The following is a 24,713-nucleotide window of genomic DNA, read 5'->3' as shown; positions in this document are numbered from 1 at the left end:
GTTAAAACTTAAATTTTAATGACATTTAATTTCAGGCAAACATTAAAAACAGTGCTAATATAAAATGCAACAGAAGTTTTTCGACGAAACTCATTTCGACCGACGTCTTCTTTTAATAAAGCCGGTTTGCTACGGGTGTGAGAGGGACGGGTGAGGGTGAAGGGGGAAGGGAAATTATAGGGCTGTCGGCGTTGTTTCGCCCGTAATGATGGATGGGAACGCTTGCTGGTGCGCGCTTAATGAGATTGTGGTAACCCTGACGTGCGTTCTATTTTCAATTTTTAATGCAACTATTTTTAAGATTATATTAGTGGCCAGGTATTAAAGTGAATTTAATATATATTAGGTCCTTACATATGAAATTGGCGTTTGGTATAGGGGGAACAAAAAGTCGAATATTTTTTAATATAATATATTTATTTAATCAAAGTAAGAACCATTATTATCTATGCACTTTTGCCTTCTCATAGGTAGTTCATTGATCCCTTTACTAAAAAACCATTCAGACGGGAATCAATAAAATCTTTGAAGGCGGTTTAGACTGCCCTATCGGAGTTGAATATTTCCCTGTTGAAGCAAGGTCCGGGGAGTACGGTGGATGTCTTAGACATTCCAATTGAAGCTCCTCTAATATGGTAGCAGTCTGTTGTCTGTGTTTTCTTTTACAACACGACCGCCATACACATCATTAACCCTTCGAGCCGCTTCCGCAGCACTGGTGCCACGGTGGAACTCGTACTCGTAAAAAAACACGATATTTTAAGTTTTCCATTTTGTAAACTGAGTGACGCAAACAGAAAAATCAGAAGAAAAAAAAAACAAATGAATGACGGTTAACGAAACACAAATACATGTGTAAATAGCTGTATAAATTTGAATTTGGAATTCCTAACCAAAGAGGAGAAATTTGTGATTAAAGTGGCCAGTACAACAAAACGCCAATTTCATATGTAAGGACCTAATATTAAAAAAAAATAATTTAACATATTTTGGTTCGATAGATGGTTGAAATGAGTAAAGCGTAAATTTTTAAGCTGTGTATTTACATTTTCGTGTTTTTTTTTTTAATTTTTATTCTAGATATAGTATAATAATTTTCTATGAAGAAGAGAAATTTAGCGAAATCGAATGGATATTGTGAGCTATGTATGTACGTTAAACTTATCCAGAGTCAGGGGTTAAAAAGAAGATTTATATGAACGAATTACTTCTCCGATTATTACCTTGATCTACTCATAATATTTCTAAAAACCGATAAAGTCCAAAATCTATTCTCAGTATCAATATTTTGAGTGAAATATTTTTCAGTTCAGAATGACGACGCAATTTTCTTTTATTACTTTCCTAGGATACCTATAAAGTCCCCATTTTATAGAGTTATTAAACTATAGAGCGCGCATATATTTTTTTGTTTATTAAAATCATTTATGCAGCGTATAATATTTTTCATTGTATTGAAATTTAGCTTCAACTATCATTTATGTTTGTTAAATTAATATCATTATTTTATTTTTCAACACAAGTATACAAATTGTTTATCGTAGTGAAATAAATGACATATTTACATAATATAATATCTGTTTATTTAAGCCTTTTTTTTCAGCTTCCCTTGCTCATTTTACGCTGCAACCGATTTAAAACATTTTGTGAATATTATCACATATATTTCATTTGCAATTACTTCCATTAATGTAGTAGTTACGTCTTCAAAGAAAAAGTTAGTTGTTTGTTAGTTAGTTAGTTGCGTGCGCTCTACATACACTAATACTAACTCTATTGCCATGTAGATGGATCGTAAATAGAGAGGAAATAAGCAAATAATATTGATTTGGATGACTGCGCAGATTTATCGCGCAGTTTAACGTCATGTTTCGACAATTTCTATTGAGGTTTATGATTTTTATACGTTATATAATGCCCGTAATCCGTATTGGGTTCACACGGATGTAATAATAATATTTTACATTGACAGTTTATGTACTTCTTGGAAGGGGGGTGCGAATAGGGAATATTCTTGAAACTGAAAATCTAATATTATAATCTGTAATCTAGTTCTAGTAATGAAATTGTTTTTTTTAATTTATTTATTTAGCTCACAGCTGGGCAAAGGACTGTGTTAAATTAAGCTTTTTAGTGCAAAATTAATTTGCAAACAAAATGTTAATATTATCTGTGTTTTCAAAAATAGAATTTCACTTATTTGTTATCTATATAGTATGGCCGATACATGGAATTAGTAGGTACTCCGTACACGAAGTACTTATTAAATCCATGGGCCGATATTACAGATGTTAAAGTTCTAATTGAATTTTGTGTCAAAAATATTTTCTCTATGAAAATAAATTGATAATAATGTAAAAATATTGACAGGTGCTCCTTGTGGAGCCATGGAGTACGTACCTTAAAATGGCGGTGTCATATTTTTGGTGCACAAAGTGGCATACGTCATTATTCTGATACCATTGATAACAATTTGTCTTGCAAAACTTTTATTCTGGCTCTAGTAATGGCTTCTTTGTTCAATCGAATTTACTCTAAATCAATAAATCTTTTAACGACTAAATCCATATCAAAATTCACATTTTGTGTTTATCGAGTCGAGCGCACTCGTAGCTCTCGATTCTCGATACTCGATATCGAATTAGTATTTCGCTCACCGTTATCGTTAGATACTTGTGCTTTCGCGCTTGTCCATGGAACACAATTTAGTTGTTTTTCTAATATTATTTCAATAGTTATTGTGTGTAAATAAAATGAAGAATCGCTAGACGCTAAACAATAACAGAAACACGACTGCCGTTTTTCTACTTAGTTTTGTTTTCTGCTAGATTTTTTAGTTTTGTAGACTGTTAATTTTCTGATAGACAAATACAGGTTTGTTCTATTTTTTTTTATTTTTTTAAAATAATTAGTCAGTAATTTTTACTACTATCAGATGTTTAATTTCAAAAAGGACACGTGAACTGATTGGAAAATTCGTGAGACGTCAAAAATGTACTTATTCAACTTTTCACTTCTGCCGGCACTTTCGTGCACCGTTACATTTTTTTTTTAAATTTACGTATTTATCTAATTATTAGAAGACTTCTACACTACACCGAGTGTGGTGAGAGATAAGATATCAAACATTCCAACTGGTTTTAACAAACCGGTTCGGAGTTTCTAATGAATGACGTCACTTTAATTTTACGATTCCAAATTAAATATTTCAGGTCAATCGAACCAATGCATATTCAAATTAACTAAAGGGAAACATTACTTATGTACTTATTCTTCGAAAGGAATTCAAAGCACAACGCTTATAATTAAATTTCTTTTTTTTTTTTTGGTCTTACATTACTTTAAACGCCTCAGTTGCATCGTAGTGATGTCACTTGATAGGCCACTGGCAGCCGCTATCGATACAGTTGGTCGCAATCGATACAAATGTTACTAAGTTATACTATTAATATTCTACACTATCAATTTTTCACTTGAAAAGGTTACGATAATTCGTTTTGGTTTTGGGTATTGGCATTTTTTTTTTGGGATTGGTTTTCTTACTGGATAAAAGTTGTTTTTTGGTATTATCTTTTACTAATGGATTTTCAAAAGAATATAAGTAAACATCGGTTCAGATGAGTAATAATAGCATAGCATATTCTCCAAGCTGATTTAAGAGCGAGAGAAAAACTTTGAATGTTTTAGCCTCACTTATAAAAGTCTAAAACTATTTGATAATTTTATTTTATTAAACATAAAGTCTATGGCTAGATGAATAAGTAAATACAACGTTATTTACCTATTCATCTTTCCATATTCATCGACAACACATTTATCGATAGTGGGGCAACACTGTCATCGTAATCGATCGAATAAAAAGAATCCGCTAATTTCCTACCCGACTAAAATCGATTGCATGGCGAGTACTCGATTTTTTTCCGATTCGTTTTGTTTCATTATCTGTTGTGTGATTGTCGGTTGGGCCGAATCGATGTTAAATTTATGATTTAATTGCTGGTTCCCCAGTTCTGGGGTCGATAAACTTTTGACATTGTATATTCTGTGGACTATTAGGCCGCATAATATAGCCAAACGTATCTAATTAATTTATGCACTGATCATTTTTTTGTCGTGAGAAAGCGGTCATTAACTCTTTTGATTAGAAGTTTTATTAATTTAGAGAACAATGTTTCATTGCTTTGTAAGTCTTTTTTTGTGGTTCTACTAAGTTGTACTTACCGAGACTTTGTACTTAGGTACAATTTATTTCAATGGATTTGTTAATACATGTCACACATGCTTTTTTGACTTGAAAAAATACTGAGTCAAGAGCACTGTCCCGGACAGACGGGGGCGCAGGTTCAATTCCCACTCACAACTCGATTCCAGAATTTTATCATCTCATTATTATTTTCAATGACTGTTAATGATTTAGGTATTTACGTGATTATTGATTAGACTTAGGGTGAGTTGCACCAGTAAACTTTGACATTGACTTCAGGCGCCGCTGAAGCTTAGACAAAATGGCGTAATTTGCATTTTTCTACGCAGGTTAAAGTTAACGCTCGGTGCACTCTTGCCTATTATTGTTTATAATAATCGTTCATATAGTTTCATCGAAATGGTGTCAACATCAAAACACTACATTATAACTCATTGTGTAAAGACCGTTCATGAAATGATTAATCAAGTTTAAACGAAACAAAACATTCGCCAAATTAAAATGACACAAGTGTTGCAAGACGACAAACGACTTATTTCGGCTTGCAATCTCAAAGGTATTTATTTAAGCTAGCAACATTATACCTAATTCTTATTGACAGGCCAGAGCGCGTCGTCAGTATTAAATCTTATTTGGGTCACTCCGGAGGTTATTGATCTTATAATCCTTTTATTTTTAAATCGTCGGCTGTTACATTTGCATATTATCAAAGAAATAATCTAGAAGGGTAGAGGCTTAGTGAAATATTTAGCGATGAAATGTTCAAGTGTGGTATTCGATAGATTCTTATCGATTGTTCGAGTATTGTGCCCTACTGTGAATCGGCCAGTTAGGTGGTTATTAAAAATGTAGTTATCGATTTTATTGTAGGCACATCATATTTATGGGTATATCACTCCATTGCCCCCGTTCCATTTGCAGATGTATCTCGTTATTCATAAAAAAGATTAAGCATATTTTAAGCTAACATAATATGTTGTTACTTTTCTTATATCTATTGTTGTCACTAGCCCACTTTATATTATTTGCCATTGACAAAAAAGAGACAAAACAAAGTATGTTTTGTCTCTCCTTTATAAGCTTAAAGTAGGTTTTGACGATCTCGGTGGCGCAGTGCCATAGTGCTTGCCTCTGAACCGAGAGGTCTGGGGTTCGATCCTCGGTCGGTCATGATGGAAAATGGTCTTTTTCTGATTGGCCCGGGTCTTGGATGTTTATCTATATATGTATTTGTTATAAAATATAGTTTCGTTGAGTTAGTATCCCATAACACAAGTCTCGAACTTACTTTGGGGCTAGCTCAATCTGTGTGGTTTGTCCTTGTATATTTATTTATTTAATTTTTATATTGAACGAAAGGGGAAATCTATATCGGTATTATACCTGTATTGATCGTGATCTATATCACATTAATGTTCGTTATAATTTATGTAAGTACTTTTTCTTCATACCATACAAACGTATGGTATGGTGTATGGTATGTTATTTTATATTATAAACGCGTAAGTAAATTTGTTACCTCTTCATGCTGTATCTACTCAAAAAATCTTCTTGAAATTCTGCATACATATAGTTTGAAGTGTGGATAAGGACGTCGGGAAAATCCGGGAAAAATAACTGTTCAAGTGGGAAATTTACGCAGGCGGAGCTGCGGGCAAAAAAAAAAAAATTAGGCATATGAAGAACAGCACACATGTAACACGTTGATCACAAATATAGCCTTCAAGCATGCACCCATATCAATATTTATTTTACCATACAAAAAAATCTTTACATTAGTTATAGGGTTACCAAAGTAGAATGCGATTATTATGATCTATTAAGGCCATATCCCCAACTTTTACTGGCATTTTACAACCAAACGGTACCAGCCACTGTCAAGAGAAAACGTATTAATATGCAAAACAAGTTATATTGCGGCCCGAAATTGTATTACAAATCTTTATTACAAAGTGTTAAAGTTGAAAGTCATGTTACATTTGTCTTGACGCGTGTAATCGTGCAACTTTCGATTGATTAATCGTTATCTTCCGACTGAAAGTAGTAGGTATTAGACAAATTACAAATAGCTTGTATAAGCGTCGACACTATTTGCTATACATGATAGTAGTCGATGTATTAAAAAGCTAGTTTTGTACAGTTAACATAACATTAAATATAGCTATTTATAGTTTGTACGTAATTATGTTTAGATTTTCTCTTATTGACGTCATTTTTGTGGCATCACCCTTTTTTGCCATTTTCTGGTTGGCCTCAAGTTTGAATAGAATAGAATTTATTTTGGAGAATGCCTTAAGAATGGTTATAAGTCCACCTACTGTCTGTCTGCCTCAGCCCCGCTTATCGGCATACAACTTTTGTTAAAAACAAGGTAATAAGGCGTCTTCTCTTTGTTTTAGCTTAGTGGTATGTACTAATTTTCACTCACATCTCAACATTCAGCATACATTGGCTGCAATGATTTTCATTGCTGTGAATAAGTTCTCAAACAACGCAACGTGACAATCGCGTCGTCATAACCCTGAATGCGGCGATAGTGTGAACCCGGCATAAAATTAGTAGAATAAGAAGCTAGATAAGATCATAATCTATGAATTTTACAGTTTATTTACACCTTTCCTACCTGCGAAATGAAACGGGTCGATTAACCCACTTGGCACCTCTCCTAAACACTATCTTGTTGTCGATCTGACGTATACTAATATCGACATTGAAATAAATAAATAAAAGGAAACATTATTACCATTTCGAGCTAAATTATGTCCATATAGTTTAGGGTTTTAGGGGTCCTTGTAAACTAGGAATTTTGGGATATTTTTTGTTTAGTAATATCAACTAAGAATACTGAAGACTGCGTAGTGGACAAGAAAAAGTAGCTTCGACGCTTAACGGCTCAGGAATCAACCGGAATAACGCAACGCAAAATAGTGTATTCTAATTATTAGTTATTTATTTAGGTCATTATATGTATAGATTTATTAAGATAATATTACTACAACGCTGGTATTAACTTAGGTATTAACTACATTAGAAACATGGTTTACTTAACAGAATTGTTTTAATATTTATATTCTTATCTATTACAGGTAAACATCTCTTTGTGTTAGACGATGGTGTGTCAACCAAATGTAAGTTTTTCATAAATAATTAAAATCAGTATTTAACGATAAGTAATCGGGAATCTTCTTCTATTCGAGTGTGTTATTTCTAACACTGGTGTAAGATTTTATTCAAGTCGCCTCAAGGCATCTGACATGACTTTTTCGACTACCTATACCGACCATTTAGTGGCAAGTAGTCGCATACTCACTAGTGAACATAAAATGTCCACAAGTGTGTTTAAAATTATTAAGTGTGTGTGTAAAATTATGAATACATTAAAATAATAAATGCGATAAGTCTGTCTGTCTATCTATCCCGCTTTCACGGCTGAACCGCTAGACCCATTTTGAAAAAGTTTGGTATGGATGTAGTTAAAGACCCCCGTTCAAATATAGGCTACTTTTGTTCCGAAAATCAAACTCTAAATTGTTGTAATGGATGAAAAGTTCCGTGTGTCTATTCCGCTTTCGCAGAGAAATTCAGGCGGGCAAAGTCGCTAGCAAAAGTTAGTTTTAATAATTTACAACCACATCACATTGCTTCCTTAAAGTGTAAATACGCAGTGGCATCGAAGAAAGTAAAAGTTGAATTTGATATTTGAATATTACACGGTTTTTGATAATCACCACGGAACCCCATAATATAACACTTTCCCTGCATTTCTTATCTTCTGTTTTATAGAGATGTTTCTTTATTTCATTAGTATGCATAAAATTATTAATTATTTCCTCTACATGTATGTCAATGGCAGGAACAGCGAATATAACATTTTAGATAAATAAATCGTAAAAATTAATTAATCGAAACTTTGTACCGGCCTAATGCGAAATTAGACATTAAAATTAAGGCAAACGAGCTTGTCGCATCGTTTCCGTACAATTAATTATTTTTAGGCGTCAATTTATACTTTTAATTTGCCAATAAAATTCAAACTGCCCTTTGAAATCGTAAAAAAGTGAAATTTTGCTGGCTATTTATAACTATTTATCAGGTAATTAGTGTGAGAGAACCTTCATTAGTCAAAATATTTGGTCATTTAAATGTTAATTTTGGTAGTGATACGACAGTACAAAGATACGTTTTTTATATATGTATATTTAACGTAATGTAAAACTTGATGTAAACTTGATTCACATGGGCCATATTTATCCTAAGAAGAACTAAACGCATTTTCAGTAATCTGTATACATCTAGGTACTTTAATTTGAATGTGGTGAATTTAAATTAAAAAAAAAAATCTACATACTGTAATATGTATTCTTAAATACTCTCTCTGTATGTATTGAAGTGATGTATCGAAACCTACTCGTGCTAATGAGTTTGTAAGGTACGTTATAAATACACGAATACGTAAATACGCATAAATACGTTGTGTACTACGTAAATACCAAAATAATTTACATACAAATCCGTCTCAATTTATTTTCACATATATATTCTTGGTTTGTCATCTTCAAAACATATTTTGTCCTTTAAATCTAGTACTTAAGACACATCATAAGACTGAAACATATTTAAAGTTCGACGACCACATGCCCGTAGGAAATTCAATATTTGCATAGTCTTCAATTTTATCGAAATCGTCGCATAATTATTAGTATTGCAACACAATTTTTCAATCCCGAAATTCTCACGAAAGCGGTGCCACTTGGCGTTGCTAGTCGACTATAAATTAAATATCTTGTCTGCTCATACGCATTTCATACAAAGATTAGATAAAACGCTTCAAGTACAACTTCGGCCGTAGTTACATTAGTTCCCCACATTTTGGTTGCTACGACTTCAGACCACATTCCATCTCACACGAACCCAAACATTTTTTTTAGAAAGCTTATTATACTGTCTCTGTCACACTATATTGGACTCTACCCCTCTGGTTTGAAGATCGCTTTTTTGTAGCTGGGGCTATAGAGGTCTGTAATTAAGGGCCGTGTCGACTGGCCGACATGATATTGTTTTTTATAGTCGAATAGTGAATCTGGGAACGGAATAAAGACAGCACAAAGTTGTGTCTTAGTTATTTTTTTTATTACTTACTTATAAAATAGCCCCAAAGTAAGTTCGAGACTTGTGTTATGGGATACTAACTCAACGATACTATATTTTATAACATATAGAATTATAGATATATAGATAAACATCTAAGACCCGGGCCAATCAGAAAAAGATCATTTTCTATTATGATCCGACCGGGGATCGAACCCGGGACCTCTCGGTTCAGAGGCAAGCACTTTACCACTGCGCCACCGAGGTCGTCGTTTTGAGTCTTCGAAATATTACAAGATCAAATGAACTTCTAAATGAGCATTATTTTGTTGATAAGTCATTAAAATGTAAAAGTTGTATTTTTTTTTACTCATATTAGCTTCTTCACCCGCGTTTATTTCGTGCGTACGTTTATAAATTATTTCTCAATATCTCAGGTTCTAAGCAACGTAACGATGTAAAACTTATACCAGATTTTAACTTAGACTATCCGCTATACTACTGTGAAAACTGCATCAAATACCATCTAGTAGTTTCTTAAAAAAAATGACAAAAATTCTTTAAAACCCCCCTAATTCTTTTATGAGGACCCCCCTAATTATTTTTCTTTAATATCTTCTATGTACAGACATAGCCACTTATAGTTTTATTATACGTACAGATTGTTCTCAATCAATAATATTTGTATGTCTCCCTTATCTAGGGCATTCAAGGCTTTGATCTCCTATAGTCTTGTTATACCTCTGTAAATATTTTATTCTCTGATTTAGTAGATTAAGGCGTTGCTTCAATACATTGTGGACGTCATTGAAGGTATTATGGCGACCAGCGATGGTTTGTCAGGAAGAAACGATTTTTGAAAGGGTTATCGGGTGAGAAAATTTTTGTACGACCTCCGTGACGTTATCCTTCAGATAACGTTTAACTACACATTTTAGACATATATATATTATACTAGCTTTTGCCCACGGCTTCATCCGTGAGAATTTCCATGTGTTTTTGCGGAATGTGAATGAAGGTACCCTATGTCCTTCTCCGTACTTCAGAAGATCCTGGGCTCTGAATCGGGAAAACGCTCAAATTATATGAATCTAAATATTATAAAGGCACACAAAACAAACAACCTTACTTTCGTTTGTTTGTTTGTTACCTCTTCATGCTTTATCTCATCAACTAATCTCTTTGAAATTTATCTTATATGTAGTTTGAGAGTACCGAGAATAGGCTACCTTTCATACCGGAAAAATAACTGCTCCCATGGGAAATTCACGCGGGCAAAGCCGCGGACTGAAGCTAGTTTGTATAGTTATGTTTAATAAGTAACAACTTTGTACTCATTTTTGTCATGTTATTGTCTTAAAAAAATTGCTCTCCAATTCTCAAGTTTTATTGTGTCGTAACGCATACCTTAGGCCGATCAGCGTTGATATCTCAAGTAGCAAGATATATTAAAGTTTAACACATGTGTTAATATTGTTAATATCCGGACAGACATGTTTAAATCTGACCCGCAATTTAAATTCATTTTATACGAACATTATTTTATAGCATATAATTATTTAGACTAATTGCACGCCGTAATGTAAATGTACTCGTATAGACGTAATTCTAAATTGTATCGATCAGTTATTGATGATTGCGGTCATATTGATGTTTTTGAAGGCCACAGGCGAATCGGAGCGGATAAATTGCAGCAAGCAATATGAGTAGATCGCAGCTCCGCCTGTGTTAGCCTATAATTGACCTTAATTTGAAAAAAAAAAGGAATATTTAGTTAAATCTAAATCTGTTACAATTTTTTTTTACAAAATAGGTAATAGCTGCAGTTTAGACGTGAAAGTGTGACAGACAGAGTTTGGCATTTGTAATTTTCAAAGCAAGCGAGGTCTACAAATTGACTTGGGGCAAAATATAATTTTTTTATATGTTTGTAACGCGATAGCTTTCGAACCGTTGGTCTGGTTTCGATGAAATTTAAAAGGAATCTGTCAATAGAATTTTTAAGTTCGTGGGGCATAAAAATCGGTTCAGTCGTGTTTGAAATAGTCACAATTTTGTAAAAACTCATTAAAAATGTATTATGTTCGCGAGGTTTAAGTTCGCGGCTAACAACTAGTGTTATTTTCTAAACTTAATAACACCTAAAAAAATTGTCATAATATTATCACAGATATTAATATTCAAACCTCCCAAACTGCGTAAATCATTCACTCTATTCGACAGAGTCGATTGTAATTTATCGATACTCGGTGCCAGATTGGAAGTCAATCAGACCAGTTCGTAGCCAGTGAAATAATCAAGGCTTTTTAATATGTCCGCCCACCAAATACAGTCTGTGACAATCCCAATCATAATGGTAGAAACAGATAAACTAGACAACTAATAAATCCAAATATATGCTAAATTTTGCATTTGTGTCGCGATGTTTGTTATGTAATCTCACAATTTTGTTAGATGTATTCGAAGAAATTTGGTATACGGGTTAAATATGAAGTGAAATATGACAAACAAACACATCAGAGTACTTTTATATGGTATATATATGGTGTGTGTGTGTTTACTTAGGTACCATTATAAGTATCAATGCAAGTTTGTTCTCAATTCCGCCATTCCCTAGGAGGGTTGATGTCAGACAGGTGGCCGATTGTATAATCACAGCAAAAAATTTAAGATTTGTTTTTACGATATCCCCGGGTCCGCGGCGTCACAACCCCTTATGTAACCAGGATACGGTGAAGGTGAAGGTGAAAGAGAGACAGAACTTTCTCTCTCTGTCATTTTCACCATGAAGCCGATGAAATTAATCTGACATTTTACGCGTGACCAATCGAATCTTATTGCTTTAAAAGATTGCTAAAAATAGTTTCAAGATACTCAACGTTGAACGGAGCGCGCATTTGTTTTTATTATTCCCTTATTTTCACTCTCATTTAAGTGGTTTTCAAGATATCTTCCGCTGCCATTGAGCGTCGGAGCCCAGGGTCCAATTTCATACTTTTCTCCTCCATTTTTCTTGGCTTTGGCATCAGTTGTCTACGCACTTCATGGGTTTGTCCTATCTGTCAGGACCAGGCTGCATAGCCAAGAACATGTTTCACACGTTGTTTAAACAAAACGTGGCCGTACCAGTGAACGCGGCACTGATTTTTATTGTTACAGCAATCCGCACACTAATGGTTATTAAAAACGTGATGTTTTTAACCTGAATAATATTAGAGCGGTTATGATCTTTGAGATATGTATGGGTTAATGGCACATGTTTAAGATGAAAGTAAAGTGTTGTATATTTAGTTTTTAATGCTCGTGAGAGTGATAGACTATAGACATAATCATTACATGGTATAAAACCAAGTCGTTTTCAGCTGTCTGGCTGTCCCTAAGTATGCTTAGATTTATATATACAGTGATTCAAGACGAAGGTTTTTATGTATATAATTATTCCACCAGTGCGAAGCTCAACAGGTCTATGCAATTTCTATATAGCTTATGTTATTCCGATTTCTGGGTTTATATCGAATAGTTAATAGCCAGCGCCTTAGCGAAAGGTCTTCTAACACCGCAGGTATAATAACTTTCTACAATATAACAATTGAAATCAATTCATCCGTATGTCCCATAACCATAAGCAGCACGAAATCTCAAATTATAATTCCAACGACACTAACAATTTTGAACTTTAATACCAAACAATAAAGGTCATAAATTAATATTCCCTTAGCGTAACAATTCTAGAGGATTTAAATTGGCGATAAGTACCATAATCCGAACAATTTCAATATACCGCGATTGTGTCACCATATTTGCAAACAAACGAATTATCCGATTCGATCGATACTTTAATATCGATACTTTATCGATTGTCGATGAACTTTTGTCATTGCGTGCGACTTTGTGCGAATCAAAGGAAGTTTGGAGATGGTTCTAATTAAATATAAATTAGATAATATTTTTAAGCATATCTATGTAAGTATTTCATATTATGTTCTAGATTTTTTTCTATCGCATTGATTTTAGAGCTGACTTGATAAATAGTTTACTATACCATAGGGATGTGCGGCGTTACGAAATTCCCATACCAGGAAAGTGTCCTTTCCCGTTCCCGGAAACTTTCTCGCAAAACCGGGAATGTTTCTCATGTAGAATAGGTATAAACTAATGCTCACAATACACACAAATCTTTGGCGAATATTCATAAAACATTAGTTATTACGGTCCTCTGATACTGAATCATAAAACAATGCCTTTACGAACATTAATCTCAGATCTCAAATATTTGTGTGACAAATATGTGCTTTACTTTATGTTGTTGTACGTTGTGTTAAGTTTGTTAAGTTTAATTTATTTGCTTATTGTTCGAGTTTACATAGGGAACAAATATCTGCCTATCCCGCTCCCGCCCTGGCCCTGGCAGAAGAGGCAAACCCGAGAAATGCTAGCTTGATATCGTCAAGGATGATATAGAATATAAATAAGTTTATTCAAATTCTAATTCTAATATGCGTGTGAATGATCTAACAACTAACAATGTATTATCGTGCGAAGTGCTATAGCTGAGGAAGAAACCAGAAAGCATTCAGATGAGAGAAGACTACTCAAGTATTACTATTTATTTATTATAAAGCATAGAGATATACGGAACTATACCCTATTCATCTTGGACTGAGACAAAAGGTAAACAAACCTTGAACAAAAAATCATTATTTCTCGTTATTCCTTTGTTAATTTTGTTCTTACTTTCTGTTAATGTTAATTTTTTTGTTGTTGTTATTTTTAAATTATTAAAATTTTTTTTGTGTTAAGTTTGTTAAGTTTAATTTATTTGCTTATTGTTCGAGTTTACATAGGGAACAAATATCTGCCTATCCCGCTCCCGCCCTGGCCCTGGCAGAAGAGGCAAACCCGAGAAATGCTAGCTTGATATCGTCAAGGATGATATAGAATATAAATAAGTTTATTCAAATTCTAATTCTAATATGCGTGTGAATGATCTAACAACTAACAATGTATTATCGTGCGAAGTGCTATAGCTGAGGAAGAAACCAGAAAGCATTCAGATGAGAGAAGACTACTCAAGTATTACTATTTATTTATTATAAAGCATAGAGATATACGGAACTATACCCTATTCATCTTGGACTGAGACAAAAGGTAAACAAACCTTGAACAAAAAATCATTATTTCTCGTTATTCCTTTGTTAATTTTGTTCTTACTTTCTGTTAATGTTAATTTTTTTGTTGTTGTTATTTTTAAATTATTAAAATTTTGTTTGTGTTAAGTTTGTTAAGTTTAATTTATTTGCTTATTGTTCGAGTTTACATAGGGAACAAATATCTGCCTATCCCGCTCCCGCCCTGGCCCTGGCAGAAGAGGCAAACCCGAGAAATGCTAGCTTGATATCGTCAAGGATGATATAGAATATAAATAAGTTTATTCAAATTCTAATTCTAATATGCGTGTGAATGATCTAACAACTAACAATGTATTATCGTGCGAAGTGCTATAGCTGAGGAAGAAACCAGAAAGCATTCAGATGAGAGAAGACTACTCAAGTATTACTATTTATTTATTATAAAGCATAGAGATATACGGAACTATACCCTATTCATCTTGGACTGAGACAAAAGGTAAACAAACCTTGAACAAAAAATCATTATTTCTCGTTATTCCTTTGTTAATTTTGTTCTTACTTTCTGTTAATGTTAATTTTTTTGTTGTTGTTATTTTTAAATTATTAAAATTAACAAAGAAATAACCAGAAATAATGATTTTTTGTTCAAGGTTTGTTTACCTTTTGTCTCAGTCCAAGATGAATAGGGTATAGTGTCAAGTACCTTACGTAGAATGAAGATAGATATAGACAGATAGATAAACTCTTTATTGCACCATTCACAAAGGAGTTACATAAGTTACAACAAGATATTCAAATCATGGAATTAGTAGGTACTACGTACAATGAGCATCTACTAGTTCTATGATTCAAACATAATGAGTGCAAAGGCGGCTTTATCGCTAATGCAATTTCTTCCAGCCAACCTTTGGATGGAAAGAGACACAAGTAAACTAAGAGGGTGCAGTCAACTTAACAGTATTAAATAAATAGACAAATAATATTAAAATAAAACTAAATAATAAACTAATAAATATCTAAACACCTTCAGGAAACACTTGACTTCTCTCTCAATACAAAAATGTTTCTAGAGTTTAGATTATTTTTTAAATGACAAATGATTAAAGTAGATTTTGACTGATTTAATTGATGTTGACAATGTACTAATATTCGTACGTCTATAAGACAGCATAGTGATACTTACCTACCCAATGATTTCAACTGTATTCTTTAATGTATCCTATGTTTCACAAATAAATATTCTTATTCTTATTATTTTTATTAAAAAGATACGGGAGAAATAGATAAACATTCAGAACTATAACAAACGTCTAAGTTTTCCCATTTTATTGAAGATATAATGTATTTGCCATATAGTATATAGTATTTACTTGCAATGTAGAACATAGTACATATTTACACTATTGTAAATTAGGCTTAACCTGTAAAAATAGGTTAATATAATTATTGACCTAGGAATCAAACCCACGGCCATCTTGAACAATTGCGCGCATGTACTAGACTAACGGTGAATCATGTAGCACTGATCAGATAGACGACCTTGTTCAGCCCACGGCAAATTAGTGATTTATCTTGAACCTTTACATAATTCACGTTCCTTGGGAACCACTACAAACGCAGACCTTAATGTTTATTATGAGTTATGCTGGTTCAAATTCAAAGAAAGAAAGAAAATATATATTTGTTAAAAACATGAGTACAAATATTGCAAATTTATGTAAATAAATAAAGAGGAGCGTGTTATCTACTACAAATAAAAAAATATATATATTAGCTCGAAATTATATCTGAGTCTATCATTAAAGAAATCATTTAAAGTATAATAACATTTATTAGTTAATAAAGACAATATTCATTTGTAATTTTGAAAATTAGGAGCTTAAACTTAAATCTATTTAGATTCAAGTTTAAACTTTTATATTCATTTGGAATTTTGTTGTAAATTTTCGGTGCCATACATACTAATACTATTACCGAGTAAAGCAGTTTTTGATGGGTGCATGCATAATCGATAAATATCAAAATTCAATATTCTTTATTCAACTAATGTTTAACAATTATCAGGCTGTGATGCCTACGCCCAACGAAGATCAAGTAAAGAAGAACCTTAAAATATGGAAGATTAGGCTATGATTTTACAACCAGCTTGTCGCTTGTCAACTTTCTTTGGCGATGTTATTGTTGCCAATCAGCCACCTAGGCTATGTGTTCTTTAGTCGCCAGTCGTGGTCACATTCTAGGGTGGTACCACACACCACCCATATCATCTACTTAGGATGGAAAGGATGTCCAAAAAAACTACCATTAGTACATTGAATAACACATGAATTTAACCAGATTCATTGCAAATTTGATGCTAATACCGCGGCATAGGGATTCATGCAGTGTTATTTGACATGCGGTTGGCTGTACAGTCTGCCACAGAGAAATCTGACCCCCCTAAGAGATGGTGTTCAAATCGCGGGCGGGTCAGATTTCTCTGTGGCAGACTGTACACGAGTCAGATATGATTTAGCAGTTTACATAAATGAAAGTATTTTTTTTTATTATTAAATATGTTAATCGGTGCTATTGAAGTCTGTATTCTTAGAGGAATACATAGTCCCACATGAACCATCCCTAGTCACTCGTGAAAAGGCCCCTAAATTTACAAGTCAATTACAAAACCATACAAAATCTAAGTCCCTACTAATGTCAATTACCGCATACAATCGATAGTAAATACGCCACAGTGTAATAAATCCGGTTAATCAACGCGACGACGTCTCGTTGGTAGACTGAATGGCTCACGATACTGTGGCAAATGCTACAACGTACGATGGTGGACACAGGTCGTGTTTGAGAAGACCATTGACAAAAAATGTATTGAATATGCTGATTGGTAAGGGTTTTATGTACAGTTGGGTGCAGATAAAACTGACCCCCGTTAGCGGCAAGTTAGTAAGATGGTCAGGTTTATATGCGCCCGATTGTACAGTCAACAGCGCATTAATGTATTGAAATTAGCCTTTATTACCGCTGCAGATACACGTAGGAGGTGTTTCTTTCTAAAAGAAATTGACGGATTACGATCCGTCAATTTCTCGACAACGCGGCCGCAGCGGTCGAAACGCGAAAGCGGCTGAAGCGGTAAAATTATGATAGCGGACCCTGGACTCCGACGGTCAATAGCTGGGGAAGAAACAGGGAAAACGCTCAGTTGAGAGAGGAGAGAAAGGGATTATAAAAGTGAACGTTTGGATGTTTGTTAATTAGTTTTCGATGAAATTTGAACAAAGGTTAATATAACCTGAATAGCACGTAGACTACTTTTTTGTTATAAAATGTTAAGTCACTATCACATAACACAAGTCTCGAACTTACTTTGGGGCTAGCTCAATCTGTGTGATTTGTCCTAATATATTTATATAAATTTATTCCGAAATTTCCACTGGAGCTATATGATTTCTTTGTATGTGTGTGTTCGTAGCATCAAATAAATATATATCTATCTATTATAGTAGGTATAGATTGTTCCCCTATAAAACTATAATCCATTGTGAAGATATCCTTGGAAAATTACTTCAGCGACATTTAAACCTTAAGCTCTAACGACAAATGCATTTTCAATAATATTGTTAATACATTCTAAAAGCATTCTAATACAATACACATCGAGGGCGATGCACGCACAATAATGATTACGTGTCGAGCGACGCCGCGGGCACAAACCAGTGTACGTAAGGCTGCGTCTACATAAACACAATTACATGACTTTTCACGGATTATGGACGGATTTTTTTCTGTATAAATTATTGATCTGAATAGTTCTTGAGTTGCAGATTAAAGAAATATGAGTAACTAGCATTTGCTCGCGGCTTCGCCCGCGTGAATTTCCCGAGGAAACATTTATTTTTTGGGGATGATAGGTACCCTAGATATCCTCCTTGGTACTTCAAACTACAAATATGCGAAATTTCAGGATGGTTTGTTAAGTAGATAAAGCGGGAAGGGGTAACAAAAAACTTGCTTTCGCATTTATAATATTAGTTAGGATTGAATAGATAGGTTAGGAAGAAAATAATATCAATTGCGTCGGTTTCTTTTTCGGCTGTGACACAAAAAGCGTCGTTAAAAAAGTTCGTGTAAAAAATCTAAGTAGTTGCATCAATTTAATATATCGGTCTCACAATTTGATTTAGCAACATTGGCTCGTTCAGTTTTCTATTGATATATTTAATTCTTTGTCTTAGTAATTTCTTTGTGTTATCCAAATTAAATGGGTCCTTAGAAAAGATATCTGTGACCGACTACAAGCGTTCGAGATGTGGTTGCTGCGCAGAACGTTCCAGATTCCGTGGACCAGTTTTACATCCAATATCAAAGTATTGCAACGAGCTAAGTGTCAACGCGAACTGATGACCACTATTCGGAAGAGGAAAGTTGGTTTCTTTGACCACATACAAAGGGGACTCCAGTTTGAGTTTCTAAGACTGATTCTTGAAAGTAAAATCCCTGGCAAAAGACCTCCTGGCCGCCCTCGACGAAAGTGGTTTGATGACATAAAAGATTGGACCGAACTTAGATACATCCAACTGAAAATAGCGGCCCAAAGCCGCGAGGGTTTCCGTATGCTGACCTCCAAACTTCAAATCCAAGATGGCACCCCATGATGATGATGATCTAAATGAAAACTCGCACTACACACACAGTTCAATGTACACGAAGCCTATCCCCGCCTCCTGACGCTGCCCGCGATGACAGCCGCGAGATACCGTGAAATCGTAAATACTTTGTTTGTCTTTTTGTCTGTCTGTCGGCTGTTTTGTTTGCTCGCCTTTTCTATTGTTTTGCGAATGTCCGATTTTGTTCTATAGTGGATGACAAACTTCCGGTTTTTAGCATTGGTTCAGCTTTGTCCATCTCTGAGGAGTATTGCGACTCCGTTTTCCCGGTTACTTTCGCCGCCATGGAGCGTCAGAGCCCTGGGTCCTCTTTAATATTTACAACTAAACCCGTTGAATTTTTGACATTTGATGACTAAATATTTCATGTCTACTTTAGTTAGTTTCTTTGGCAGGTTTTCATAAATTTTGCTTTAGGATTCCAACATTTAAATAGTGAATTCCTACTCGGATCCCTGAGTTAGTTGACATAATTTATTTTTAAATATTACACAATCTACATCTGAACCCGTATTCATATTGTTTAGGGATTTACTCGTGTTTAATATCTCAGACGACGACCTCGGTGGCGCAGTGGTAAAGTTCTTGCCATTGAACTGAGAGGTCCCGGGTTCTATCCCCGGTCGGGTATAGAAAATGATCTTTTTCTGATTGGCCCGGGTCTTGGATGTTTATCTATATATGTATTTGTTATAAAATATAGTATCGTTGAGTTAGTATCCCATAACACAAGTCTCGAACTTACTTTGGGGCTAGCTCAATCTGTGTGATTTGTCCTAATATATATTCATAACTTTGCATTTATGCTTCGTACGTATTGATGTCCTTTCATTTTATTTGAAATTCCTTTTATATTCTTGATCATAGAAAATGTATAGTTTTAGATGTGTCTTCTGTGTCTGTAATGTATATTACAGCGATAGGTTCGCCAGCACCTACATTTTTGGCTAAACTAACCATTGACGGTCAACAAAGAATTCCGTTTTTATTGGTTACTCTTTGCACACATAATATATAACGTCACTATTATTTTCACTTTTATCCCTATAATATTTAACATCACTATTATTGTCACTTTCATCACTATAATATATAACATCACTATTATTGTCACTTTCATCACTATAATATATAATAACATCACTATTATTATCACTTTCATCACTATAATATATAACATCACTATTATTGTCATTTTCATCACTATAAAATATAACATCACTATTATTGTCACTTTCATCACTATAATATATAACATCACTATTATTGTCACTTTCATCACTATAATATATAACATCACTATTATTGTCACTTTCATCACTATAATATATAACATCACTATTATTGTCACTTTCATCACTATAATATATAACATCACTATTATTGTCACTTTCATCACTATAATATATAACATCACTATTATTTTCTTTTTGTCCTAAAGCTTGACCGGTTAAGAATGCCTTTAGCATTTTAGATAAATAAATACATAACGACTACGCCAAAAATAAACTTTAAATATTTGAAGATTTGGCTTTTTATACTCAAGGAACGTTGAGTATCTTCTACGGTGTCAACTGTAGTCGTCACTCTTTATAGTGGAATGTATTTACTATCGTCATAAACAATGTAGACAATTTTAATTGTTGTAAAAATTAACACGGCACTAAATATACTACTATTGCTGGAGCATGAACCTTACTATTCTCATTTACGGAAACCATAGTAAATTCATAGGAGATGTGGTAAATCTGGTCTAGTATTTCTAATGAAAAAGCCGATCTGTTTGACAAGCGAACGCGGAAAAGTGTTAAGAAAAACGTAAATACTTATTTTGCTGAAAAACGCGGTTTCATAAATAGCTGACTGATTAATAGGTATAGTCTATGCTACAGTCATTTTGTTGATAGCCCTTATATAAGAGTAGATGTTGCCCGGGGCTTCGCTCCCGTGGGAATCTTGAGATAAAATATAGCCTATAGCAATCTTGGATATTGCACCTTACATAGTGAAAGAATTTTAGAAATCGATTCTGTAGTTTCGGAGATTACCCGCCTCAAACATACAAAATCACCAACGCTTACCTCTTTATAATAATAGTATAGACTAGCTGATGCCCGTGACTTCGTTCGCGTGGCCGAACAATTTTTGGTAAGGAGTCAAAATTATTAGAGAGGGATTAAAAAAAATATATACTATATTGGGCGTCATTACTTCGTGTGCCAACATAAAAATACCTGAAGAGTTATTCACCCTGGAGAAAGCCACATAAATTCGCAAAACGACGAAATATATGCACATGCCGGTTTCCTCTTGACATATTCATTTACCAGATGTAACGGCACCATGCAATCGTATTCCCGAGTCATTTTTTAGATAGTTTAAAACAAGTTTATTTGTTAGACAAATTAATAAACCACAACTTTGAATGGCTGAACCGATTTTGATCAAAAATATCTTAGATATGTATGATAACAGATTGAACCACTGAGATTGAACCACCGCATAAAAATTAGCTATCAAATAAAAAAAAAAAAAACGCTTTCAAATCACCCGTTAATGAGCCACGGTGCCATGTACACAGACAGACGCACTTATATAAGTGTTATGTTATATATATAACACCCCTATTTTTGGGCCGGGGGTTAACAACTGTATCCCTGTCTACTACTCGCTGTCTCTCGTGCACTATGACCGCAGTGCAATAGCCACGATCCAATCACATCTACGCTGCACCAAGTGTGGTGTAGCCGTAATTTATTTTAATTAACGACTCTGCATGTGGGCGCCTGATTGAAGAGAGAAAAAAGGAATTAAGAAGAAGTTTAACGAGCTAGATATTATGCGGTTTGGATCTAATCTTCAGCCGCTAAGAGTGGTAGATTTGAAATTTGCTTGAAATGTAGTTTGCGCTATAATGAAATTATTACCATTTCAAAGGTACGTTATCCAAGATTGCTATAGGCTATATTTTATGTTAAAATTCCCACGGGAGCGAAGCCCCGGGCAACATCTAGTGACATTGTATATAATAAATTTGTTATCGTTTTCAAAGTTTTTTTTAAATACATTTTTTATTTGAGAAATTTAGAGAAGATTTAATTGTAAAATATAGTAATTTATTATATTAAATTCGATAAAAATTAAAATAAAAAAGAAAAAAGATATAATTTAATTAATAGGTATTATTTGAGGAATAGAAGAATATTATTTAAGTAATAAATATGTAATGTCACTACATTATAAATTTATTACTTAAGTAATATTCTTTTACGGATTTATGGATATATAGATGTTTAGCTATATATGTATATGTTAAGAATATAGTATCGTTAGGTTAATATCCCATAAAACAAGTTTCGAACATACTTTGGGGCTAACTTTTGTGTGATTTGTCCCTATATATTTATTTATATAGACATTGAAATTGACGACATTTTGTCTAATCTTATAGATATTTAATATATAACAGACGCCTATAGTTTCGATCTCGTCATAGATAAATATGGTAATGCGTACGTTGCAACACCAAACCAAACTTCTCTTAACCATAGTTTAGAGTTTGAAAGCTCAGATAACAAAAGCTATCTCGATCTAGAGCTTTTCAAAGCTATTGACATCATAATTCCATTATGCAGCGTTAAAACTATGACAATATGTGATTTGCTATTTTAAACGTTATCTTAATGTATCAGGTGTTATTTTCGATTGTACAGGATTAGTGCTAATTTGGTAGTACAAATATTAACCAGCTGTTTGGGCGGTTAGGGTGACAATTATTTGAGTATAGGCCGGAACAAACATATTTGTACAAATGCTATGTATATGTTGAAATTTACAAGTATAAAATGTGGAGTTGTATGGATTGGAAATAACATAAGATTAACGCGATAAATCCACATTGCAATTTTTGCAAATATGCTAAAGGACAAGTGTCAACCGACAATCTTACTCTGTTTGTGACGAATGACGACCTCGGTGACGCAGTGGTAAGGTTCTAGCCACTGAACCGAGAGGTCCCAGGTTCGATCCCCGGTCGGGTCATGATGGAAAATGATCTTTTTCTGATTGGCCCGGGTCTTGGATGTTTATCTATATATGTATTTGTTATAAAACATAGTATCGTTGAGTTAGTATCCCATAACACAAGTCTCGAACTTACTTTGGGGTTAGCTCAATCTGTGTGATTTGTCCTAATATATTTATTTATTTATTTTAGCTCAATTCTGTATAATGACTATGTTAATTTACAAACACTGAAATTATTAAAGTAGTACTTAAGTATCCTACTAATATTATAAATGCGTTGGTTTTAATGTATGTGTGTTTGTTTGTTACTCTTTCATGCAAAATGCGGGTTGAATATAATCTGGACTAACACAAAAGGTACTTTTATCCCGAAATTCCCACAGGAGCAAAACCCCGGGGCACAGCTGTTATGTCATAAATTCTTATCTGATTCATACACTGCAAAATATAGTTCATATACTGCAAAAGAATCAGAAAGATGTATAAAGAGATTTACATTTTTACGCGGCAGTACAAGTTGACACCTGCCAAGTAGCAAGAAAGTATTGCAAAATAATTTTGATATTTTATTATTTCGGTATTTCTTTGTGAGATATTTTCTTTTTTTATTATTATTCATAACGCATAGGTATACATTCATACGCATAGATTCAATGTAAAAATGGAAGACTTTATAATATTTTTTGTTATGACATTCTTATTTTTGATTGTTTTCCGCGCAATTTTATATTATTTCTGATTTGGTGTCGTTGGTTCTCCTTAAATTTTGACAAAAGCATCGATTATTTAAATTTTAGTTTTGAGAATTTCGGGATACCTTACAACTTATCCTACTAATGAATTCGGACTTGTGTGAGAATATATTAAAATGAAATCATTACCTAATTATTCAGAAATTTGACTATCACAGGCACTATTTCATGTAATATTTTAAATTATATAGTAATTCTTAAACTGGACGTATATTAATGTTTGGTACACGGATAAAAGATCTACTTTTATCATATTTAGCTCCCATGCGAATACATGAACATCCATATTCATCATCTATGAATGAGTCTATTATATTATACATGATGAATCTACTATACATGAGTCAGACACAAACTCATGTGGTACGAGTAGGATTCGAACCTGGGACCTGTCGATCAACAGGCTGGTCTTAACCATTACACCACCACCGTTTCTCCACTGGACATAGGTCTTCCTTTCTGCGCGCCACTTCCATATTTTTTAACAGCAATAAATATTGTTTCAAAAATTATCGAAGTGATTGTTACTATAGGGCCCGGTAGCCGTGGGCGTGTTGGCCCAGCAGTGGCATTAAGATAAGCCCAGTAAACATGCTCCTTTTCATGCCAGGTAAAGCTGAGAATAAGGGCGAGTCCACACGGTCTAAACTGTACAGTGTAACCATGCCTTTAAAACACACTACCCCAAAATAACTAATTTATTTATTATATTATATTTTATTCGGAGAATATACAGTCTTAAATAACAAGAACAAGAAACTAAATAGAAACATTGACTAATTATATATTCTCGCATGTTAAATGCTAAGAAGCTTGTCTGATACAACTATCAAAAAACAATTTAAAAGAA

General features: G+C 33.7%; 1 protein-coding gene and 1 long non-coding RNA gene across 3 annotated transcripts in view; both read left to right on the top strand.

Moving 5' to 3' along the window:
• Positions 1-24,713, top strand: part of ds (dachsous) — a 301,443-nt gene that overhangs the window by 29,058 nt on the left and 247,672 nt on the right. The gene's annotated exons all lie outside the window — the stretch shown is intronic.
• LOC128676708 (uncharacterized) overlaps positions 13,081-24,713 on the top strand; it is a 200,049-nt gene continuing 188,416 nt past the window's right edge. The window contains exon 1 of the long non-coding RNA XR_008405449.1: positions 13,081-13,255. This is a non-coding gene — a long non-coding RNA (uncharacterized LOC128676708). The remainder of the gene's footprint in view (positions 13,256-24,713) is intronic.

This window comes from Plodia interpunctella, chromosome 16 (genome assembly GCF_027563975.2).
Source record: "Plodia interpunctella isolate USDA-ARS_2022_Savannah chromosome 16, ilPloInte3.2, whole genome shotgun sequence".
Lineage (NCBI taxonomy): Eukaryota > Metazoa > Arthropoda > Insecta > Lepidoptera > Pyralidae > Plodia > Plodia interpunctella.
Note: the sequence above shows the minus strand (reverse complement) of the source record. Positions and strands in the feature narration are given on the sequence as shown.